General features: G+C 42.1%; 1 protein-coding gene across 3 annotated transcripts in view; it reads left to right on the forward strand.

The window, feature by feature from the left end:
- SOBP (sine oculis binding protein homolog) overlaps positions 1–18594 on the forward strand; it is a 171951-nt gene that overhangs the window by 126116 nt on the left and 27241 nt on the right. The window lies entirely within an intron of this gene.

Genomic DNA, 18594 nt, shown 5'->3' on the forward strand with positions numbered 1-18594 from the left:
GGGTAGGAGTAATGAAATAAAATTAAGGAAAGAAAGATTTAGACTGAATATTAGTGGGGTACTTCCAAGCAATAGATTTATTAAGCTTTTAGGTATTTTCTAGGGATTATTACTCTGTTTTCCAAGTCACTTGGAAATCAGAGGGATAAAGGCTGAGATAATCTTGAGGAAACGACAACCTTTGGGTATGGGGCAAAGTGAGAGGGCTTCACTTTGTCCCTCACCTGCCCCTAGTCTGTCTTATAAATGTGGAAAGCTCAGTGGGCAATCCCCTTCTGAATTACTTCTGTCTACCTATAGCATGTGCTTGGTGTTTTGTTCAGACCAGGAATTATTCAAAGGGTGGTGTGTTCCCCAAGGGAAAAATCTGATTGTGAGAATCTGGGAAGAGTTCCTACCTGCCCTGGGGTTGGGCAGGCTGACTTTTGCTTGTTATTCCTGCATCTGGAGGGCAGGAAGAGGAGGCAAAATTAAATCAATTCCAGTTATGGACGGGAAAGGATTTTGAAACTGTGGGTTAAAATAAGATGACTAGTTAGAGACCACCCTGGGCAACAGAGTGAGACCTTGTCTCTACAAAAAATTTAAAAATTATCCAGGCATGGTGGTGCACACCTGGAGTCCCAGCTACTCAAGAGGCTGGGGTTGGAGCATCACTTGAGCCCAGGAGATCAAGGCTGCGGCGAGCTAGGATCACACCACGGCTCTCCAGCCTGGGGTGACAGGGTGAGAGTCTGTCTCTGGGGGAAAAAAAAAAAAAGGAAAGAAAAGAAAAAAGAAGGATGCCTGCTCATTGAGGAAGTGGGGGTGGGGGTGAGCTTCAGCCATTGTGGAGTCTCTAATAAATCGGGAGCTTTTCTTTCCTTTTGGAGCTTTTCCTGTGCACTCTTGGGATCTACTTGTGCTTTTCAAAGTCTAGTACAGCCAACTCTCCCATAGGGAAGGAGACACTCAGCTTCCTGGGACCACCAGTCACAGCTTTAGGACTTTAGCTTTCCTGGACCAGCCCTGACTGCACCATGCATTGCCTAGATGGTATGCACGGACCCAGGCTTCCTTCTGAGACTAAGAACAGATATTTGCGTTGAGGTATTTTGCATATGCCATTGATAGCACTGAAAAGTAAAACAGTAGAACAATATACTAATATCTGGGAAGATTTTCTTGGGACTTTCAGTGCATCTAACTTCCTTTCCGGTCACAGGGGTAGGCAGCTGGGGACTCTTTTCTATTACTGGGGTAGCTCCCTTGTAATTTTCCACTTTGAATCCTACATCTTTTTGTATTAAGTTAAATGGTGTTTTGCTCTTTAAAATAACCTTGTAATATGGCTGGTCTGCACTGCTCGCTTTGTCTTAAAAGGGAATAAAATTCTTAAATTGAAACCAAATCAGAGAGGGTTCTATGGCGCTCTCTGCGAGAGGCCGAGCGCGGATTCCGGTCTGATGATTACTTTGACTGCAGAAACAGTGGGAGCTGTAATCTCCGAAGCAGCGGACACTCGCAGCGACGGTTCCCCCAGTCCTTTGATTTAGACAGCCCTTGGCTGTCTTGCCTGGCCTAGAATCCCTATTCCATTGAAGTCTGGCCTCAGGCTGTCTTCTTGGGCAGTGCCATTTGCATCCAGGCATGGGGAGGGCCTCTGTGTCCTCAGGGTGCCGTGTGTTTGTGGCCAGAGAGGATGAAGGGGCAGCAGAACCTTGGAGCAGCAGACAGGGGCTCCCGGGGAGTTGCTGGGCTGCTGCTCTGAGCGTCTGCCGGGGAGGATGAAATGGGAGGAGGCAGGGAAGGCTCCAGAGCAGCAGGGTTCACCCGTGCACCTGGAGTCCTAGCGGCGTGCGGGTATGGTATAAAACAGGTGATCTCTTAATGAGGTTTTGATGTGTGCTCTGGCTTTTGAATTTTATGCTGGAGTGTCACCGCAGTGTGGCGTAATCTCCAAGGAAACCCTCACATACCTTCGACCTCCATTTTCTAACCCTGCTTCTGAAGAGGGCAGCGTGCCCCAGTGATCTTAAGGGGCATTATAAAACTCTCAAGATAAGATTAATTTGGATTCTTGCTAATTTGAAAAGTCAGTGTAGTCATGAGGAATGTGTGAGTGTGCTGAAAAAAAATGGAACAAGCCACTTTCTAAAAGGCAGGGTAATCATTGTGCAGGGTTGGGTTGAACAGAGGGTTTGTGTCGCGTTTACTGTTGGTGATCATCAAAGATGTCTTAAGCTAAGAACACAGTTGTCTATCTCAGTGTGACTCCCGTTTACTGCGTATCAAGCTGCGGGAAGTCCAGCTGATGTAAATAGATTAATATTTAAAAAGTAATACAGAAGAATGAGGTTCCAAACATGTAATGTTTAATTATTGAAAACCCGTAATGGAATTCCAATCCAAACTCATCTCTCACATCTCACTAGTGTTCAGCAAAGAAGCTCAATTAGCTGGGGAGCCTGCCCACCCCACAGCTTGATTTGACCATCCCAGGGCCAAGCCCATGCTCTCTATTAAAGTGCCTGGCAACACAGATATGGGCAGCTTGGGTTTTTGCATGCATCCTTTTTTTTTTTTTTTTTTTTTTTTTTTGGAGACGCAGTCTGTCTCTGTCGCACAGGCTGGAGTGCAGTGGCTCAATCTCGGCTCACTGCAACATCTACCTCCTGGGTTCAAGCAATTCTCCTGCCTCAGCCTCCTAAGTAGCTGGGACTACAGGCGCCTGCCACCACGCCCAGCTAATTTTTTGTATTTATAGTGGAAATGGGGTTTCACCATGTTGGCCAGGCTGGTCTTGAACTCCTGACCTCAAGTGATGCGCCTGCCTTGGCCTCCTAAAATGCTGGGATTACAAGTGTGAGCCACCATGCTCGACCCTTATGCCTTCTTATTAGATAATTGTTGCAGCCCTTTTTAGGAGAATTAATGGGTAAATGACTGTACAGTATGAACAGGACAATAGAGGAGAATTTGAGTAACTTCTGACTGGTACAACTTGGGAAAGTTAGGTGACCTTCCAGAAATCACAGTATTAAGGGCATTCATAGTTCCTTTGGGTTTATCAGGCTGTGAAGTATGTGTCTGGTTAGAAGAGTTTACTTAGTCTAGGGGTAGCTGATCACCCACTCTCCTCTGGAAGACCATAGTTCTTTGGCCCTTTAGGACATCTGTGTCACTCACTCTGGATAAGGCTGAATTTGCACAGAGGCCTATGGCAGAGAATGGCCAAAGGAAGAGATAAAATGATCAACATGACTGGAGTAAACCCTCATCCATAGACCAATGGGATTTAGTTCAAAATCAGTGTGCCAGCAAGGCTGAAATAGTTTTCTTGATTTTATGTTTTTATTTAGCATGACAGTTAAGGACAGCCCTTTGTGTATAAATACAAAAATAGCGATATGCCATTCGTTGTTGTTTGGTTTAAATGCACGTGAAGAGGCTGCTCAGTTGTGGCTCCTTTCTCATGTAATGCTGAGGAATTCATCTGTCATGCAGAAAATGCAGCTGTGTGACCTAACATGCTCTCGAGGGGAGCCTCGGGGTTTGGAAGGTCACACCATAGGTACTGGTATTCATGATATCCTGTCGGGCTTGTGGGCTGCGTGGGGGTAACTAGAACTGAGAGGACAGAAATGGAGTTTGTAGTGACTGCTGAAGCTGAAACCACAAGATGAAATGTAATAGGGTCTAGGCCTCGGTGAGCACAGGAAGCTGATTAGAGGTGAGTCGGTGGGGGAGCACTGAGGCCGAGAAAAGTGCCACAAGGGGACAAGTAACCTTGATTTCTGGACAGAGCCTGTTAGCATGCAGAGGGGCCCATGTGTAGGAATCACCTTCACCTTCTCCTGCAGTTCAGTTACAACTGGTAGTTGCATCCTGAACCCTTATCATGTGCAGGACAGGGTTCTGGGGTATAAAGGTGCCAGAAGATCCAGGCCCAGTACCACAAAAGAAAGCTTTAATTAAAGAAAACATGATAAGGCTCAGGTTTCCTGGCCCCATCTTAGGCATCCAAGTGATGAAGGTAGCATTTTTCAAAGTGTTTTCCTATAGGAGCCTACTTTAAAAGTAAGAGTTCTGTTTTTGAAAAGCTGGGGAAACTCTGGATGAATTAAGTTAAGCATGTTTCTTTTCTGCAGATCTCCTCAAAGGCTTAGGCATGGCAGCATGCACTGAGAACCTCCAAAGAAGAGCGTAGAATATGCAACATTTCCCAAGCTTATTGGGTCATGGGATCCTTTTCGAGGGGCAGAGCATTCATTGGTGGAGCTAGTGCTTCTCAGCATACACTTGAGGAAATAGAGTTGGGGCATACTGGTCAGTGGTCGGGTCAGTGGCGGGGGGGCAGTTGGAATGGGTTTAGGAATAGACAAGAACCTGAGAGAGTATTCATGTTTCCTTTCTATGGAGACCCTCAGAAATAGTAGTGCAGGTATATGCAGGCTTCTATAAGAGGCTGTCCTGGTGTAAACTTTATGCTTTTGCACCTGCAGAAGACAAGGCCTCCCAGCCCTTGGATTTGAGTTGGTCCACCCAGACGGAGGCTGTCCTGGGTACCCCACACCCATAGCAAGATACAGGGTCATTAACCACCGGGAGGGAGTATTATGGGATTAGTTAAGGACCTTGAAGTCACTGCCCCTTCCTAGATTTTCCTCATTTTTTTTTAGCAGAGAGTAATACCTGGAAGGTTATGGTAAGGATTAAATCTGAGAAAGTCTGTCAAGCTGGGTGAGACTTTTGGTCTTCCTAAAGTTATGGAAGCTTGCCATAAAGAAGCCCAGGAAAATCAGGAAGATGGGAATAACCGTTGCCACTCATCCTTGTGGTGCCTGGGCAATTGCTCTGGCAATGAATGGTCCCGCAGTGCTAATAACTGGGCCACTGGACTGCCTTACTGCTCCCAAGGAGCAGGCATCCTTGCTTCCTGATTTAGCATGTGGCCGTTAAAGATTTGCAATTCCCTGTAGCTTGACTTCTACTCCAACCACTTCCAGCTCCCTTCTCCCCACTCTCTAACTTGTGACCCATGCTTCCCTGGAGTTTCTACACATTGCCTCTCTCCTCTGTGGTCCTCTGGCTTCATTCCCATGACCACTCTCTCCACCACTATTTAGTCTCTTGGCTTTATATTGATTCCAGACTTCCCAAATGAGAACATCTAATTGGTTCATTGAGTTACTCTGTCCCTTTTAGGCAGAGCCCACACCAACATCTTGAGGTGTCTTTGGGTCCAGGCAGCTACAGCCAATGAGACAGCAGGGCCATGACCACAGCAGGCACCAGCATCTCATGGGCTCTGTTCTGATACAGAAGTAGTTAGCACACAGTTCTGTTCGTCCTCCTCTTTCTTCCCTCTCCTGTCCCTGCCCACTTTTGGAACATGCCAGTCTGTATCAAAGGCATGCCTATAGCGGGAAATACCCAGTAACACCTTTTATTTCACTCTTAGATACTAAGCACTGAAAGAAAGGCCTGCCCTCACATATTTAGAGCATCTGCCATATTTCTTTTCTCTGTGTCTCACCAGATCCAGGGCATGTTATGCAGGCTGTTTGAATTAGGCAACTCTGTTATGCTCATTTCCCCTCTTACCCAGGAGCCAAGAGTCCAGTTGTACGAAGGGTAAGATGGCAGTACAGTCTTTTTCTGCATCTCATTTCTTCCTTCAGAGTAGGCCAAAGAATGATGTCATTAGTCATACAGAGGTTAGGAAATGGGGATTTCTACCCAAATACTGACAACTGATACGTAATTGTTGCTAGTCTTAATTTACTTAGCTGTAAAATAAGCTGCTTGTCTGGTGGCTGCTTGTCTCTTTACAGATTTGTGGTGAGTGATAATATGATAGTACTATTGAGCCACTTGAATTTATTGGAAGAAAGGAGCTATATAAATAACAGGTGTGTTTAAATATATATGAATACATATCTGTGTCCCGGATTGTCTTGGTTCACACCATTTAACAGTTCAGGCATTTGGCCTGGATAAGGAGATTCAGTTGGGCTAACCCAGGCTTTGCTGATGAGGATGGAGTTGTAAGAGGGATCCTTAGTGGAGAATCCAGCATTTGTGGAGCATTGGTTTTCAACCAGGTAGTTAGCACAGCAGGATGGCTAAATTCACAGAACAAAGACAGAAGAGAACTAGGCAAACCGACAGTCCACAAACAGGAAATAAGCTTTTCAGAGACAAAGGAACCATTGTGGAGATCCAAAGAAATCAGAAGCAGTCCAGCACATCCCTCCCACGTATCTAGGAAATTGTCACTAAGCAGTCACTCTCACACAGTTTTTAATTAACTAAAAAAGACGATAGGCAACCCAAATTATTCCTTCTCCCCAAGTTCGTGAGCCCAACACACGGGGCCTTTTGAATTTGCAGCATTATATACCAGATGCCGTAAATGTCACATTTGTGTGTGATGGAGCATAAGGGATTCCATTGGTAACTCTGGCCCGGGTGACTGGTGCTGGCCTGAAGCTGAGCCTAGGGCTAAAACATCCATAGTGAGCTTTAAGACCACAACCTGGCCCGAAAACCTCCTCATTATTGCAATTATATTGCTGTCAAACACTCCACAAACCATTAGAAGCATAGTAAAGAATTTGGGGGTCAAATGTTTTGTTGGTTTGGGTTTCTGGGTTTTATTTTTGCAGTGTGCTTTTTACTTTGAAGTACACATCAGAGGAAAATTTGTAGTAGGGTATTTTTCTCCTTCTCTTTTTTTAAAATAACAGATTAACAGAATAAAAGGTAAGAGTAGAGTATAGGTAAAACAGTTGGCCCTGTTTTTCTAAATAGGAAAATGTGTTACCTTACATTTGTAATAATACATAAAAACATCTGTATTTATGCGGCACTTTTTATTTTTTAGAATGCTTCCATTTGCACTATTTGTTTTGATCTTCCCAGCAGCTCTTGAAGGTAGGCGGGGTACCAGAGGGCACAGGGGCAGGACCCAAAGTTGCAGAGTGGGCAGCATGTGGGTCTTCTGAGCCAAATGGAGTCAAAACCTGAGGCACTGATTGAAAATTGGGAAGAATGTATTTACAGATTTAAGAGTCTAATCAAGAAAACTTTCAAATGCTAGATGGCGAGCAGAGGCAGCAACTATCCCAATAAACTTGAAAACTGGACATGATGAAGGCAGCTGGGATGATACAAGGAGAGATGGGATTGTGGAGAAGAGCCAGTTCTTCTCAAGAGTAAACAAAGACATTAGCAGGAACAAACAATTGACTTCCAGAGTCTCTCTGCCAGTGCAGAGAATGGGAAGGACCAAGTTGCCCTGGCTTGTGGGCACAAAAAGGTGAAAACAGTCTCAGAGATCCCACTGAGACTTGGCAGTGTCTTGTGCCTAGACTAGAGCTAATACAGAGAACTAAAATATAAAGTGACACACCCCACAGACATATCTAATAGGTAGGTAAAATGCTTGAAAATATATCCTTGTATAGCAGTTGACACTCTTGAGGGGGAAATGCAAGACAGGAATTTTAGGAAAGTAAAAGGAAGCATCAAAAGAATAATTTGGGGATATTTAGTACAAAATATGGAGCAGACATTTAAAATTTACATTAATTAGCAAAGAAGCAGGATATGGGATAGTTTATCTTGATATATACTAAAAATATTATTCCCTTCAAAACAGAGCAGTTAATAATCCCCCCCATGCCTTGTGGAGAGTTCTGAGAAGGTGGAGGAGCAGTGAAGGGAATCCTACTTTGACCACCATCTGATTAATCTAGGGTAGAGCTACTTGGAATGTGGCTGGAGTGGGGAAGTGGCACTATCTTGGAATATGTGATAGCAGAGGGGAAGAATGCTGGATATGATCAGCCACATTCCCTGGAGTTTAGAAAACCAGAGTTCTTTTGAAATGCCAAGGAAAAGTGGATTTGGTCCCACAATCAGAGGCTCAGTGCAGTTTGGGGAGTTATTTGGGGCTTTGTGTAAAGTTCTGAAAATGAAGTTATATCAGGAAGGCTGGGCTGCAAAAGGAGCTGAACCCTTGGGGGAATGCCCAAGTTAATAAAAAGGAGCTAGTAACACTATGTTCATAGAAGGAAAAAGAAGTAGAAGTGGATAGATCAGTGTTTAGAGCAAGTCGTGTGATATTTAACAAAAGAGGATGAGAAGGCAGGGGTCAGCAAATTTTATTTGGTTTCCGTTGTCTCCATAAAGAGAATGTTCTCTACACTGCAAAGAGCAGGGAATACCATAAAGAAGGGCACCAATTCCAAGTCAGGGTGAGAGAGAGAGATAGGCAGAGAACACCTGCTATGCTAAGCAAATTAGATCTTCCAGCTCACAAAAGGAAATTGGTAGATGATTTCATATCTACATTTGGTTAATCTTTGCTCTGTAAAAAATATAGAAACAGACAAATGTTGACCAAAGTTTTAAAATTGGGAAAGGGTTTCTGATTTCTGAAGCTCTAGATGAGTAGTTTGATGGCTTACCCTTAAAAGACCTTGAATATATTATTAAAGAAAGAGTTGATGAGCACTTAGAAGAAAAAGATTTCAGCTGACCAGAAACTCAGAGTGAAGTAGGCAGCATAGTAGAGTGAAAAGAGGATGGGTTCAAAGTTCTGGATCTGAATCCTGGCTCCACTATTTGTAGGCTGAGACGGTTTAGGGAAACCACATCAACTCTGAATCTTTGCTTTCTCATTTTTAAGTAAAATGGGGAAAACAGTAGCTCCTTTACAAGTTTGTTGCCAGCATTAAGAGAGATAAGTGAAAGGCTCAAGCTTGGAATATAACGAATAGTCAGTAAATGTTTGTTTTTAAAAAGCAATGACCTTGGGTAAGCATATGCACAGAGTAAAGAATAAAAAATATGTATATAAAAAGCAAAGACCTAACAGTGGGACATGACTGCTGAAAAGCACATGCATTCTTGGGTGGCATTAGCAGAGGTATAGTGTTTTACATGAGGGAGGGAGCATTCCACTGGACTCTATGCTAGTCAGGCTACTGCATTCCATTCTGGACTCCACCCTTTAAGAGGGGCATTAACAAGGTGAAGTATATTCCTGGGTCAATGGCAGCTGGTCTCACTATCATGTCCCTAGGAGGACAGATAGCATAGAAGGGCCCTGGGAACTTGTGCCCTGGGAACTGGATGCTGGAACTGGGGATGTTTAAAAATAACAATCTGGAGCAAATATGATGACTCCTTTTAATTTTTTCAAAGACTGAGATTTGGAAGAGGAGTTGATCTGTGTTGGGAGACCCTGGTAAACAGTAGGTAGAAGTGACAGGGAGGTGGAGTGGTTAAACTTTCTAATAATCAATGCTGCTTGACAACAAAATAGACTGCCTCAATTATATTGCAGAGAGACCTGCAGTTATGTTGCAATCCTCTTTAGCAAGCCACCAGGAAAATTGGTGCAAAGGAGAAAGATCGCTGTGGTATGAATCACTCTTTTGGCTGTGTAGATGGGTATGAATGTTTGTCTCTGTCACAGGAAGTGTGGATGCCACCTGGAAGATGACCTATGTGTAGAAGGAAACCCAAGCTTGCTGTGGGAGATAGGTTAGGTTTGACCTGTGAAGTTCCTTAGAGTTCTAAATGTCAGTGATTCTGGAATTTCAAAACAGAAAATTATTATCAAATATTAGTCACCTATCTTAATCCTGTAATTTGTAGTAAAATGCAAAAAACCCTTGAGATAGTGGAGCAGTATGAGTTTTGAAGCCAGACAGATTTAACTTAGAATCTGGATCTGCCATTTCTTATCTGCATAGGTAATCTTGAGCAAGTTATTTAACCTATCTAACCCCCAGTTATCTATATGATAAGGTATTTGTGGAGATTCAGTGAGACAATTCATATAGCATTCTCAGCATGGGTACTAGAGCTTAAATAATGCTACCTATTGTTACTAGTGTATAATTTATTAGTATTACATCAAATTGGGGCTTGCAGTAGTCACAATAATAAAAGCCATGACTTTCATTAGAGTGTCCTGGAGATATTTGAGGACTGGGCAGAAATGGACACCAGGATCTGAGTTGGGGAACCTAGAGTGCCCACAGGTAGGTTCAGGCTATGGCCCAGGGTGCAGAAAATGTGCAAGAGACTGTCAGAAGAGAACTGAATGAAGCAATGCAAGTAAAGCCCATAGCCAGGTGCCTGGCAGAGCCCAAGCAATCAGTATGTAGTTGGTGAGTGGATGAGATGTCACGGGGAGCAGCTGTGGACTTTTGAAAAGCAGCCAGAGAGTGGGCTAAGGTAGTGGACACAATGAGGGATTATCAGAGGTGCCATTAGTTCTGCCCAGCAGTGCCCTTGACCTGGGCCACCTGCACACAACGTAAGCTTGACCCTGTGGTGTTTCAGGGGTACCACCCATCACCGGGGCGAGATACAGCCCAGGGAATGAGGAGGCTGGAAGGCAGATTCAAAGTCCCTGGGTGGAGGTCAGGGGGACTGCTTCAGATACCACTGATAGTAACAGCAGTCCTTCAAAAAGTCCTCTTACTGATGTCTGATTAGTTGTGTTGTGGAACTATAACCACATATTTTAGAATATGATTTTTGCCATTTTCTGAAAAGGTTTGCAGGAAGGAAGAAATGAGGTGTGTGACCACAGACAGAAGCTGGGCAACTAGCACATTTCACTTTTTAACACATCAGTTTGATGGGTTTCTCTTATATACAAGTACAACCCAAAGTCCTTCCCTGCAACTTTTCTTAAACTTTTGTAGTCACAAATAATGAAACTTCAAATATTCAAATATTCATTAGAAAACAGGAAGAAAAACAATAAATGACACAAAAGAGAGCCAAATATATACTTGAAAAACAAAAAGTTACAGTAAACAAGGTAAATACACATCTGAAAAAAGATTCAGGTAATACATTTTAAAAAAAGAGGAGTCACAGTATTGGGTTAGAAGAACAAAGGGAAATTTGACATTGAGACAGTAGATATTAAGGATAATTTTTTGCTAAAAACTGTTGCATTTTAACCTTTAGAACAAATCTGTTGATAGACGAGAGTGTGTGCTAATTTTCCCACTGATTGTTAATAGACAGATTTTGAACTCCACAAGGGCAGGTGTACTAACTCTCTCCTGCCCTGTTCCACAGCCCATTGTCTCCTGGAGTGCAGCGCAGTATTTATTTCTGAATGAATGAAAGTGTTACAAATAGAAGATCAGTTTTCTCTTAAGCTTCAGTTTGAAGCAGAGATGCTTGAATGAAAACAAAACAAAAACTTGCGCCTCCAGTTTCTTGGGGCAGATTCTACCTTATATGAGGGCAGGAGCTGCATTTTACTCATGTCCGAGGTTCCCAGCACAGTACCTCACCCATGATAAATGATGTTCTGAATAAATGTTCACTTTTCAGTGAGTAAAGTGGATTATGTGATGGCAAATTTTTCAGGGCAGAGAGTAGTTATAATACCTGGAGCTGATAAAATGGGCATGGGACGGCCTGGCAATGGGAGATGGGCTAGGACGTTGCTTCCTTCTTAGGAGGCACATTTTCCATGTCTGTAGTCCCCTCCCAGTTTCCTTTCTGTCTCACATGTTTCCTGGGCAGGATCGTCACTGTGGATGATCTCCTTTTCCAGCTGAGCACCTGAGGCTCAGAGGGATTAAATGCCTGGCTCCACCAGGAGCTGGAGGTTGGAGGAGAGGACAAGATGATCACCGAGGTTCCTTTCAGGGCTTAATTTCACTGCTTTGAGATTTCTTAGGTGATTTCTGTGCCCTCTCAGGACCAAATAACTGGAAAACAAAGAGGCAAGCATTTGGTACCAGGCAGATCAGGTTTTTTGATGTATGATTGAATTGTTTAGTTTCCATCTGGATGACTTGTATTGTGAAGGTGTAAGTTGCATTCATCCAGCTTAAATGAAGCAGAGAATTTTATCATGGTATATTAATACTCTTAAGCAACCTAAAACATCAGTGCAAAGAGAAAAATCATCTTCCGAATCATGTGTGTGGCTGTCAGGGTGGGCCTGCAGTCACTGAATACAGACCAGGATTCCATCTCTTGCATTGGCTGTAGAATCAGAGACTTGGGTCCGTAATAAGCCACTTGGTAAAGCTCATTGAGATCCTGAAAACCAAGCCCATCTCTGCTAGAGCTCATGGCACATGAAAAAGAGAAGGAAGGATCTGCTCCTGTGACCTGGGTCAAGATTTCTAGAACCCAGCTTAAAATTTATAAGATAAGTAGAACTTGAGTCATGGTATAAAGTTCCTACAGGTCTGTTTTCTTTTCTTTTCTTTTCTTTTCTTTTTGAGACAGAGTCTTGCCCTGTCACCCAGGCTGGAGTGCAGTGGCCGGATCTCAGCTCACTGCAAGCTCCGCCTCCCGGGTTTACGCCATTCTCCTGCCTCAGCCTCCCCAGTAGCTGGGACTACAGGTGCCCGCCACCTCACCCGGCTAGTTTTTTGTTTGTTTGTTTGTTTTGTATTTTTTAGTAGAGACGGGGTTTTGCCGTGTTAGCCAGGATGGTCTCGATCTCCTGACCTCGTGATCCGCCCATCTCAGCCTCCCAAAGTGCTGGGATTACAGGCTTGAGCCGCCGTGTCTGTTTTATAATGAGCCCAGGTCTGTTTTCTAATGAGATTTTTCACATCTAACAAAGATGTGCTTTAGCCTCTCCTTGAGCTCCAAATCTTATTTAAGAGAGAGAAGGCTAGAGCAAGCTAGAGAACGAGAATGAATAAAATACAAAGCAAAAGAAACAAACAAAAAATAAACCCAAATAAAAAGAACTATGTAGCACACACCAGCATGTTGGAATCTAAACCTGCAGAAAGTTTCTTATTTTGAAAATGAACTTCTTCGTGCATTTGTTTTTATTGTATAAGAGCCCTTGCTGTTTCTACTTTAAATTCCTCTCTCAATTCCGTATGGCTTTGCATGTCTATGACTAGGTCATCTTTTTCCTTCCTTCACTCAAATCCAGCTCTGCAAGAAAAACTTGGAATGGTGAGCTTAGTGTTGGTGTGCCCTTCCCCACTTCGTGAGGGCGCTTCCCTCAAGTGAACATTCTGCCATGGCAGAGTGGGGTTATCCAGTCTTAAAAGGCACCTGATACTGTGGCTTCTGGCCTTTCCTTTGGAAGATAGTTCTGCCATGTAATGAGTCAAGCAGATCGTCCATCAGCTCTGTTTTTTAATAAAATATGCATAGCACAGTTTATGGCTTCCACTATTCAAACAGCAGTTGAGCCGAAGAGGAATGATTCATTTTAATGGTTCTAACGCTCATTTCCAAGCAGCCATGTCGCTTTATCAAGCTTTTGCCTGAATTAGAAAATGACTGGCCTTGGAAAAAGAAGAGGACTCAGCAGGAGTTGAATAGAGGCTTTTCAGGATGGTGGGCAGCTGGGATGCACATAGAATTGTGTGGTTCCTTGTCCCTGCAGACAGCTCCTCTGTTAGCCCTGGGACAGAGCCTCCTAGGGAGCAAGGTAGGGGCTGGTATCTGTGAGGTGTAGCATGAGTTTGCCCAGAGAGAGAAACGTGCCGTTTTATCTCACAGGCTCATAGGAAAGCAGTGGATGAAAATCTCCCTTTCCCTCTTCATGCAGCCATAGAAGCATCCTTCCCATAAAACACATGTAAAACATGTGGGACAGGCTGAGGATTGAAAATATATACTCTGTAACAAGCTTAGTGATATGCCTAGCAAACAATCATTAGCTCCATTTTACAGATAAAGAAACTGAGGCTGAGATTTTCATAAGGTTGCACTGCTAATAAGGAATGAAGCCCAGATTCATGCCAACATCTTTTGATTCTAAATCCCATGTGATTTCCATAGCCTCTTTTGCCACTCAGGGACACTGAACTAGGGCCCTGCTGGTGGCAGTGCCTAGACCCAAAGGAACAATTGATGCTGGAACGACGGCACTCCAGGGTAGGGCTGGGCGCAAGTGCTCAGGTGGGTCAGTCTGAGGCCCTCAGCTTATGCTGTGAGGTGACTGTCTATAGGCAGAGCAGACCCCAAAGCCTTCAAAACACTGAGCACCCCTGCCCACGTGCTTCCATCCTCCAATTTTTTTTTTTTTTTTTTTCCTGAGACGGAGTCTCGCTCTGTCGCCCAGGCTGGAGTGCAGTGGTGCGATCTTGGCTCACTGCAAGCTCCGCCTCCCGGGTTCAGGCTATTCTCCTGCCTCAGCCTCCCGAGCAGCTGGGACTACAGGTGCCCGCCACCATGCCCGGCTAATTTTTTGTATTTTTAGTAGAGATGGGGTTTCACCATGTTAGCCAGGATGGTCTTGATCTTCTGACCTCGTGATCCGCCTACCTCGGCCTCCCAAAGTGCTGGGATTACAGGTGTGAGCTACCGCGCCCGGCCTCCATCCTCATTTGCTTCACTTGAATGAGCTCATGATTTTTGAGCTGGCCTAGACTACAAGATCAGTGCCACAGTCAACATGCCAAGGCCCAGAGAACCTCCCTCTTATGATAAGCTACAGTTTTGCTTAAGGAACTATAACTTCTGGGCTGTTACGTAGGAGATATATTAGTAGACAGTCAGATGAAGTGGAAAACATGTGAAGATTTTTTTGTTTATTTTTCAAATTGTTGATGGCATTCACAGAGGTGCTAATATCTTTTTTTCTTTTCTTTTCTTTTTTTTTTTTTTTTTTTTTTTTTTTTACTGTTCCGTTGCTACAAACATCTTTGCCCAGTTAAAGATTTCAGCAAAAGGGTTTCTTAATTAAATATTGCCTGATGCCAGATTACCGCTCAGAAGGCAGTGGTGGATTCCATTAAAGGCTGAACTTTACTCCCACAGCTAACAGCTGATTAATGTGTTAATTACGAACCCTGTCCCCCTCCCCCAGTTGCCTGAGTTTTCTCTTAAGCCCAGAAGAACCTGTATATTGTGCCCATGTGGGTAACCTTATGGCATACTTTGGCCTTGACTTTGACATTTATATAAAAATAAAGGCTCAGTTGCCAACATGAATAGCTTTCTCTCTTTCCGGGGAAATACAAGATGGAAAGAGTTATAAGAACCACAAGTCCACAAGTCCTGCCTTTCGGCTTTCTTATATCAGGAGCAAGTGATATATCTGCTGAGGCAGTGTCTTTGGAGCAGTTGAGCGGTGTAGGTTGCCACACATTTATTTCACAGGAAAGGAGTGAATCCATCAGGCCACTGAGCTTAAAAGTACTACCCTGGCAGTCAGCCACCCAAATATAAATACTCTAAATGGACTAAAGGAAATGTTCATTCTGTTGTTTAGAATTGGACGCATCCCAGGAAGGTAAATTTAATCTTTTTGAGGACTGCTGTTATAGGGTTGAATGGAATACGCATTTGTTTATCTCCTTTGTGATCTTTTTGTCTTCCTGGTGATACATTATGTATTTGTGATACGAAGCATTTCAGCTGTCTCGCTCAATGGCATTGCATTTGCTGATTGTTGGGTCCCCAGATTGGCATCGTTAAACAGCTTCAGCCTCTGTCCAATCTGGGACCTGTTAGTGAGAGAAGTGGAACCAAAGAGGCCAGATTCCAACAGAAACAAAGCTGGAGTGAAATTAGGGGGAAATCATTCCAGAGCTCAGTGCGTAAATCCCTGCACTTCTTAATCTTTATCTTTTAAAATATCTGAAGGAATTTTGGTACTTCTTGGCATAATGAGGAAAAAATGATTCCTCAAAAAGTTAACAAGTGAAATAAAATGTAAAGCTGTCAGTGAAAGAAGGGAAGAATAACCCACCACCCCACAATTCAGAAAACCAGAGTTTGAGACACATGCTGTGTTTCCTGGATATGCAAATGTTGTTTTATTAAAGAGAGAGGGATATAGTATATATTTTCATCTAAATACACATCTTATGTAATCAGTTCAGGCTCTTATGATGAAATCTTTAATTACTAGAAGTGTGTCATTAGTTAGATGTGGAATGAATGATAGTACCGTGTTTTATTGCCTCACATGATATAGCCATTTGTGCCATAAATTCATTGACCTCATCTTAAATGATGAGTCCTGTAAGACAGACTTGATTCATTATTTCTTAAGTGACAGTTTTTTCCTCTAATAATTTTTTGCTTCATCAGAAAGATTGCTTTTCTGTATTTTTAGATCAGTATTCTGAACTGAAATTTAATAAGGCAAGGACACTCTCTCTCTCTCTCTCTCTCTCTCTCTCTCTTTCTCTCTCTCTCTGTTTCTCTGTCTCTCTCTCTCTCTCTCTCACGTTACCCAAAACAAGATAGTCAGGAACTGTCACACTTTGGGATGCTGCCGAAAATCAAGCAGCTAACTGTAGACCTTTGCTTTAATGGGAAAGTTTGATGAAATAGGATTTTGCTTCTAATGCTGATGTCTGTAATTCTTTTTATGTCAAAATAGATGAGATATGGTGGAGAATTCTCATTTGACAACTGGGATTGATCTATGAGCATTCCTTATTCATCAATGGATTACTGAAAGTGAAGGAAGGGAAGGGAGAACATATAAATTATATTTAGATTATTATTATTTTTTACTCCATTTGAAAATATTTATTTGGCTTGAGGAAACAGGAATCCTTTGGAGGCAAATAACTCAATCTGGCAATTTAAAAACCAATTAAGGATTTCAGAAAACTCTTCTCCCTTATGGCTAAAAAATAAGATCCAAAAAAATATGCCAGAAAATGGGTATATTATTTTAATTAGTTTAATTCATTGATAATTTTTTTTAGTCAATGATTAAAGAAGCTATTTTTGATCCTTCACTTGAAGCTTGTAAATTTGCACTTCAGGCTTTCTATGGATGCCTAATATTGAAACATAAGCAGGTGGTTTTATTTCATAGTGGAATTTAAGTGCCACATCATTATACATTAATTTTATTTAAATGATCAAGTTTATAAAACAATAACTTACATGCATCATGTTTCTAATACTTGTTTACTTAACCTTTATATGAAAAATTTGAGGGTCTGATGGATTCTGCGGGTCTCTTCTCATCAGAGGCAATTCTGCACTTTTTTGTAAACTGGGCATCTCAATTATGATAAAAACTTCCCTTAATTCAGGAGTAACATGAAACACTATAGTGAAACACAGGAGTATATTAGCATTGAATTTTTTTTTACCACTTTAATAATTGCAACAGTTTTGATAGCTAAATTGAAAGAATGCCTTTCTAATTAATCATCAAAGGTAACTCAGCAGTTTCCTCACTCTCAAAAATTTTTTGCAAGAAGTAGTTTCAAAGGGCAATTTGATGAGACTAAACAAAACACGAATGTGTGCCAATAAGTATCTTATTCAGTCTCACACCATCAAGTTTATTACCTGCAAATATCAGTGGAGAAAAAGTGAGAAGGAAAAGAGTGGATTTACACATACAGACCCACATCTGCCACGTGCGTGTTCGCCCATGATCACATACCAGCATGCCACCACTATTTACAATCAAGGAAAGCTGAGAGTTAAATGAGATGAGTAATCAAATGCCCAGCATATGTTGTTTTTGCATTATGTGACCAATCATTATTAAAATTTGTCATCTTTTAATTATATCAGTTTATGATAGTTTTTTTAAAAAACCAACACGCACCAACAACAGAACAACAGACAGCCTCTTCAACAAAAACAGGCTCTCATTTAGAACAATATTGGAACCAGTGCTTTATTGGGGGAGAGACTCAAATTCAATAGACTCACCATTGCACTGTTTCACAATTCTTTCCTTGCTGCTATATATGGCTTGAGTGCTGAGAAAATGGCCAAAAAAAAAAAAAAAGGAAAAAAAGAAAAAAGATTGTGTGTGTAAAACTCTGTCAAAAAAAAGTAAGGCACTGAAAGAACTATTGAAAATTTTGACATCTGTTTATCTGTTTATAGCTATGGCAAGATTACTCATATTAATTCTTGTTTAAAATGCCATATGAAGGAAAGACATTTGTGCAAACAAGAGTCATATTTGAATTGTAGATCATGTCTTCACCATCTGTGAGAGCTGATGGTGTTGCAAAATTAATGTGTTAATGAAATCACAATAATTTCTCCAAAGTAATGGGTTCTGAAGCTGAGAATGAGTATTTTTTGAACTTTGATGTCTAGTGATTTCCAATTGGGAGAAGCTCTCAGCCTTTAATTAGTTCTGCAGCCCAACTTTAAAATAAATTTGGTGATGTCTTTCTTTTGCCAGGAGTAGATCTGAAGGGGGGAAAAAGCCATAACAACTTTTGGAAAATGTTCTCTGGTGTTTGAAAAGTTGTTAAATAAGACTGCCTGCCAAGAAATGTCACCAAAAATTCTGACTACTGAGAGAGAGTGGGCAAACAGCTCAAAAAATAATTCTAGCTTGCTGCAACATCACAGGTTGGGAATAGCTAAACCTCACACAGACTTCATGATTAATTCCAAGTTTCTCCTTGGAAGCCAGACATAATGATGTTCAGCGCTTTGTGTTATTGGTTAACACAGTACACCCTTTCCAACTGCATTATCAAACATAGTCAACAGTGTAAAGTGACTTCGCATGAGGAGAATTGTAAGGGGTAATATTTCAAGCCCATTGAACTTTCTGGAGAACATTTCCCTCCAAAACTCTTTAGGTTTGCATTTACAATGAGCCTTTCTGACAAGTGAAAATGTGTG

The sequence above is a fragment of the Chlorocebus sabaeus genome, chromosome 13, assembly GCF_047675955.1.
Source record: "Chlorocebus sabaeus isolate Y175 chromosome 13, mChlSab1.0.hap1, whole genome shotgun sequence".
In the NCBI taxonomy this organism is placed as follows: Eukaryota; Metazoa; Chordata; class Mammalia; order Primates; family Cercopithecidae; genus Chlorocebus; species Chlorocebus sabaeus.